General features: G+C 42.8%; 1 protein-coding gene across 2 annotated transcripts in view; it reads right to left on the bottom strand.

The window, feature by feature from the left end:
- The window catches only part of Grik2 (glutamate ionotropic receptor kainate type subunit 2), a 771,644-nt gene extending 770,793 nt beyond the window's left edge, over positions 1–851 (bottom strand). For both annotated transcript variants that reach the window (XM_008822942.2, XM_008822943.2), the window contains exon 1: positions 690–851. The gene's annotated coding sequence lies outside the window, so the exon portion shown is untranslated. The remainder of the gene's footprint in view (positions 1–689) is intronic.
- Positions 852–6,862: the final 6,011 nt, after the last annotated feature.

Raw genomic sequence — 6,862 nt, 5'->3', positions numbered from 1 at the left:
TTCTCTCTCTCTCTCTCTCTCTCTCTCTCTCTCTCTCTCTCTCCCTCCCTCCCTCCCTCCCTCTCTCCCTCCCTCTCTCCCTCCTTCCTATCTCCTTAAAGGTAAAATATAAGAGGGACGTGACTCACTAAAAGTTATTGACGTTTATAATACGCCTCACTGATACCGCTCCTCCTTACCGTAATGGGACGCCCTCAGAGTTTTTTTCTGAAGCTTGTAATATTGTCCTCAGTTAAATTAATCTCTACTTCGTCAAGCCAGAACTAAGGATCAGGGCGATGGAAGGATAGGTGGATCGAAGAAGCACTAGTTGGTCAGACCCACAGGCAGATAAACAGCTTCTTGCCATCTGTCTCCCTATCTTCGCCTCTCCTGAGTCCCTGTAGCTGAGGCCACTTTCTGACATATGCACTTATTAAATTATTGTATGTGGAGAACATGAGCGCCCGCAGCCAAAAGATCCAGTTGCATCTTTTCAGGGTAGCCGGCTGAGGCGAGTGGAACAAAGCCCTTCAGCGAAGAGGTCCAGCAGGTGCCCGGAGCGCTCCTGACTTCGAAGCTCCGCTGCCGGCCTTCTTTCTTCCCTCCAGGAGTAAGCTCCTCACCCACCCACAGTCCCTCCGGACCCAGGGAGACCAGACGCCTTGGGAAGGAGCTCGGAGCAGGATCCCCAGCCTGGGAGTGCTTACCTGGAGCTGGGGTGAGGAGGGTGGGGAGGGAATGAGGCGGTCCTCCCGACCTGCTGTGGGTTGAGGTCGGACGGGAAATCCTCGGCTCCAAGCCCCAAACACGCCACCGCCAGCGCTGGGCGCGAGTGGCAGCAGCTAGGAGGACGGTAACGCCGCCGGAGCCGTGGCCGCAGAGGAGACAGACACGCCTCCTGGCGGGGGTTCCTCGCCTTTTGCTTTAAAGGCGCCACGCTCCTTTGCAGCGGCCGGTGCACGCTCCTTAGCCACCCCAGCCCACCCAGACGCAGTGTGCACGGTCAATCGCAAGAACTCCAGTGAGAGAATGCCCAGCCTTGGCTAACTCACACTTTCAGACCCCCTGGCCTTGATTTCGCTCCCTGCTAGTACACCCGCTTCAGAGGATAGGGAGACTGGGACCGAGATGCTTTGAAAGGTAGTGAGTAATGCAAAAAGACCGAAATTGTCTGGCACTGAGAAGCTAGAACCGGTAAAAGAAGCTTTAGTGTGTCTGCATCTGGTTGGCGGCTTTTATACCTCTCTGAAACCATGGCAACAAGGCTTCTCTGCTGCCAGCATCTGGGGAGCATCTGGTCTTCTTCAAAGTGGCCCTATTGGTTCAACTACAGCATTTCCCTTGAGGTTTGTGGGAAATACTTCGATCTGTACTCCCTGCAACCCCTACTCGCAGTTCACAAGACAAATGCTTTTCTATGGTGGTTCCCAAGCTCCGACAGACACTGGGATCCAGAAAATCCCTCTCCTTATCTGAGTTACCCAAGAGGAAAAGCTTGGAAACCGACTTTCCTCCTTTATCTGGAGATCCGTGGGCCCTCTCTGCACAGGTCTAGTTCCTTAACATCTGATGGCGCTCTCCTCAATAGGTCCTTGGACTCTTTACAGAATTCAAGGCCTGACGAACCAGGCTCAGACCTAGATTCACAGTCTCAGTGGTTAGAGAAAGGAGCATAAGCCGCTTGCATTGAGATCTTGAAGGGACTTTTTAAAAGGGCAGTAGTGGGGTGTGACACTGAGTCCCAGGGTCTTCCTGAGGCTTTCTTCCTGCGAGGGGTAGGAGACAGAGCTTGCGCCAGGCTCCCACTGTTTCTCTGTGGGCACGATTAGTTTCTGCAAACAATCCCGGATTTGCGCTCCTCTGGGTTAGAAAAGTCAACATCTATTCAGTACCGTTGCTACTTTATCCTCAGCCCTACAATATTAACTAGAGCAGAGACTTAGCATTCCTCCGGAGTGCTTCAGTGAGCTGTGATACACAAGGAAGTTTAAGATAGGACAAACCGGCTCAGCCGGCTGGCCCAGGAGACAAATTTCAAAGGGGCTGTACAAGAAAGAAGCCAGGTGGGATTCCCAGGCTCTATGGAGCTAAGAGGTGGTCTCTGCAGCACTCCAGTCTAATTCTGAAGGTCCTGATGTAGACAAGCTCTGATTGCCCCTGGAGCAGTTGTCCAGTTGTCCGGGCTAGAAAGGAGCTTTCATCCTTTCACTGTCTTACTGCCTGCAGCCACTGCAACCCTCAGAATACATTCTTCCCAGCCCCTGGAGCTGTAGTGCCACCCTTCTAACCCTAAAATTACCTTCTGGCTCAGTCCTGCCAAAATCCCCAAACTCTAACATCTCAGTCTCCACACAGGGCTCTCAGCCCTCATCCCACACCCACTCCCTGTCTTCAAGAGACTCTGAGCTTAGATTAAGAAAAGATGAGATAATTGAGTGGTGAGTCCCGTAGTCATTTAAAGATTCTGGGGGTGGCTAGGGGGTTCCTGTAATTAAGTCAACAGGAGCCTTGTTGTAGGAAGAAAATAGTCAATGATTCCATTGTGTGTCCTGGAACCAGAAGCACACATGTGTGACCAGCTCCAGGCGCCTGGGCTCCAGCTGCTGTGACCTGCAGCCTAATGGACCCTCCAGGCACAGCAGAGTTTGGCCAGGCTTGGAGAAAATGCTCTGTTCAGTCCCATTCCCCCGCAAGAGTAATGAAGACAACTTGTCTACTAGCCAAAGACACTCTCCATGTCATCTTAACATCCACATACCTGTTTTCAGGGAAAGATGAGCAAAACACCTGTCATAATAGATTCAACGCAAATGCCTCCAGCTGCTTTGTGGTGATTTCTGAGATTGAGGAGAAGGACTGTGTCTAATTTTCCTTTAAATGTTTTATTCAAGGGCTGGCATGCAGGATATGCTGGGATCAACCTTCCACACTTCTGTTTCCTGGTACAAACTCTGTCTGGGGAGGGGCAGCTCAGGAATAGCTTTCTTTTAGTGCTTCATGTCACCTGAGAATCTAGTTATGGATTTCTTTTCCAGTACAAACAGCACACACTTATAAAGGACTATATAATAGGCCTTACCAAGGGGAAAAGAACTGAGAGGGAAGTGGAAATCAAAATTATGCGTGTTGTACAAATTCATTTCCTCAACAGCAAAATATTACATAGATTCTAGTGAGAGATGAAGACTAACAATAGAGCATTAGACTGCACATACTCGTGAGCACTTCGAAGCCCTCTCCAGTGCTACAGAGATCATTTTCATAATTTGTTTTTAAGATCTATGAGTTAAACATTTAACACATGAGAGCCAAATTTCCTTTGGGGGCAACCATAACCTTTGTCCTCTACATTCTCAGTCACTCTAAGACCGTCTTCCACATTTAAGATCAGCCAGTCTCTCAGTCTTTTACAGGAGTCATCTCCTATTTTCTTCCCTTGAGTCTTAATGTGCTGTGCTTTTAGAACATTAGTAGCTCTGGAACCTCACTCCTGAAGATCCAACAGGGACTTATCTGAAATCCCAAGCTCACTATAGAGGTTTGTTTTATTGTTTTATGTTCAATTTACTTGGATGCAGAATTGGAAGGTGTTATTTTGGATCATCACTAGTGCCATCATTTCACAAGTAGTAAAAATCAAAGTGACAGAAAAAAAAGTGACTTCTCCAGAATGTGGCAGAAATGAGACCACCTTCTAGATGTGCACAGAAGCCTCAGGCCATCTTTGGTCATTCTCTTACATATTTTAGACAAATATCAAGTTAAGATTAAAAGAAACTTAAAAAATGGATATAGTTCAGTAGTAGACGGCTTACCCAACAGATACAAGGCCATGGATTTGATCTCTTGCACCCCCCCCCAAAAAAAAAACCTTCTAGGGCATCTTCAGTTTCACAGTTCTTTCTTTCACTTCAATAAATTTTTGCATATTATAAATAAGATTCACATGTTCTCTGAAACCCATAGGCTGGTGAGAAATCACTGGAACCCAGACTAAGAATTGTTGGTCTAGTCAAAAAGTATCACTTGGCAGATGAGAAAATTGAGACCAAAAAAATATGTATCTAGAATCACAAAGTGGGTTAAGGACAACTCCAAATCTAGAGACCAAGTATTCTGATTTCCACCAACTTCTATTACCTTGAAGGGTTTATTACTATTTTTTGTTTGTTGTGGTTTTGTTTTTACTGTAATTGGACACAAATTTCACAGAAGTGTTAACAACTTATAATGGCCTAGTTGAATCTTTTCTTCATGGATGGGACCTATTACTCATTTCTGAAAGAGACTGATACATTTATTGAGAACATGTTATTTACCACATATTGTTTTTGAGCTGACAAAAGAGCAGTGAACAAATTTTTTAAAATCCCCCTCAGTGAGGCCTCAAGATAAGACAGCAAAATAGACAAGCAAATAGATAAGAAGTCAGGTAGTAATGAGTAGTACAGAAGAAAATAGATAATAATAACCACAATAGGGCGTGTTGATAATGTGCTATTTTTGTGGGAAGTGGATATTTCAGCAGAGGCCTACAAGAAGTACAAGAATCATACACATTTGTATTTGTAGCAAAAGGGTTCTTGACAGAAGAAATAATAAATATAAAGATCTAGAGGTTATACCATGTATAAAGCTTTTAATGAAGAATAAATAAGTCAGTTCTCAAGATGAGGGAGGTAACTGGTGGAGAATCCAAAGAGGAACAGAGGACAATGTCCTCTGTCATCTGCAATTTTCTACGATAAAAGCATGGAGAGATATTGACCAGAGGAGAGGTACGGTGTGACACATGAAAAGAAGTACTCCCCCTGTTCTACTAGGACAGGCTAATCTTAATAAAGTTCAGGGTGAAAACAAAGCAACCTGATCCTAGGTATATTATTAAGTAAAGCTGGAGAATTTGAAAATGTATCAAATAAAGAATGACTCCAAAGTTTTAATCTGAACATTGTTTTATTTTGTTATTTTTTACTATGTATCGGGAGAATTTTTTCCCCTTTATTCCCATAGTTCTTTGTATAGGCTTCTTTCCCACCCCTCCCCTTTAACCCCCTTTTTGCATATTTCCCACTTAGTAACAGTTCTTTCCTACTATTCTTCTCTCTCTGGTTCCTTCTTTCCCTTTACCTCTCTGATTCTCTCCCATATTCCTGGCTCCTGCAGTTGCATCATGATATGCACTCACTTATAAGGATATGGTGCTAGGATCAACAAAAAATGAGGGAGAACATACATCTTTTATTTTTCTGAGTCCAAGTTACTTCATTTAGTATAACCATTTCTAGAGCCAACCATTTACTTGCAAATTTCATTATTTCATATTTCTTTACTTCTGAGTACAACTCCATTGTGTAAATGTACCACAATTTCATTCATCACTCATCAGTTGAGGGACACTTTGGTTGCTTCCATCTCTTAGCTATTGTTAAAAAAGCAGCAACAAACATGATTGTACAAATATCTCTGCAATAGGACAAGTCCTTTGGATATATGCCAAGGAGTGGTGTAACCAGGTCATATGGTAGGTTCATTTTTAGTTATGAAAGAGTTCTCCACACTGCTTTCCATAGGGATTGCCCAAGTTTGTACTCCCAACATCAATGAATGAGCATTCCCCTTTCACCACATCCTCCCCAGCATTTGGTATCATTTGTTCTCTTGATTTTAGCCAGTCTGACTGAGATAAGGTGAAATCTGAAGGTGGTTTTAATTTGCATTTTAAGATGTTTCTTAGACATCTTTATTTCTTCCTATAAGAACTCTTTGTTTAGACCTTTAGCCCATCTTTTAATTGAGTCATTTGTTTTCTTGGTTCTTTGCTTCTTGTGTTCTTTATATATTCTGGATGTTAAACCTCTGTCAGATGTGTCACTGGTGAAGATTCTTTTCGAACTCTGGGTTTTCTCTTCACTTTCTTCATTGCTTCTTTTGCTGTGCAAAAGCTTTTTAGTTTTATGAGTTGATCTTAATTCCTGAGAAACTGGTGTCAGATTAGAAAGGCCTTCCTACACCTATATCTTGTCAGTTACTGCCGATGTTTCATCAAAAAGTTTCAGAGTTTAAGTTTCACATTGAGGCCTTTGATCCATTTTGAGTTGACTTTTGTGCAAAGTGAAAGACAAGGATCTAGTTTCATTCTTCTACAGAGAGAGATCCAGTTTTGCCAGCACCATTTGTTGAAGATGTTGTCTTTCCTCCATTGTGTGTTCTTGGCACTTTTGTCAAATATCAGGTAGCTGAAATTTCTGTGTACTCAGGTTTGGGTCTTTAATGATGTTCCATTGATCTAGGTGTCTGTTTTTGTGCCAGCACCATGCTGTTTTTATGACTATAGCTCTATATACTTTCAGATCTGGTATAGTAATCCCCCCAACGTGGCTATTTGCGCTCAGGTCTTTTTTGGTTATCTGGGGTCTTTTGTGCTTCCGTACACATTTAAGGATGGGTTTTTCTAATTCTGTGAAGGAAGTATGTCATAGGAATTTTATTGGGATTGCATTGAGTCTATATAATACTTTTGGTAGGATGATTATTTTCGCAATATGAATTCTTTCAATCCATGAGACTGGGAGGTCCTTCTATCTTCTGGTGTCTTCTTCAATCTCTTTCTTTAAAAATTTAAGATTTTCATTATAGAGATCTTTGATGTCTTTGGTCAGGTTTATTCAAAAATATTCTATTTTTGTTTTTGTGGCTATTGTGAATGGGACAGTTTCCCTGAAATTTTTCTCCAATTGTTTGTTATTGGTATATAGAAAGGCTACTAATTTTTGTAGATTAATTTTGTAACCTGCTACTTTACTGAAAATATTGATCAGTTCTAGGAGTTTTCTGGTAGAATTTTTGGGATTTCTTAGGTATAGTATAATATCATCTG

The sequence above is a fragment of the Nannospalax galili genome, unplaced genomic scaffold, assembly GCF_000622305.1.
Source record: "Nannospalax galili isolate Female #2095 unplaced genomic scaffold, S.galili_v1.0 scaffold448, whole genome shotgun sequence".
In the NCBI taxonomy this organism is placed as follows: domain Eukaryota; kingdom Metazoa; phylum Chordata; class Mammalia; order Rodentia; family Spalacidae; genus Nannospalax; species Nannospalax galili.
Note: the sequence above shows the minus strand (reverse complement) of the source record. Positions and strands in the feature narration are given on the sequence as shown.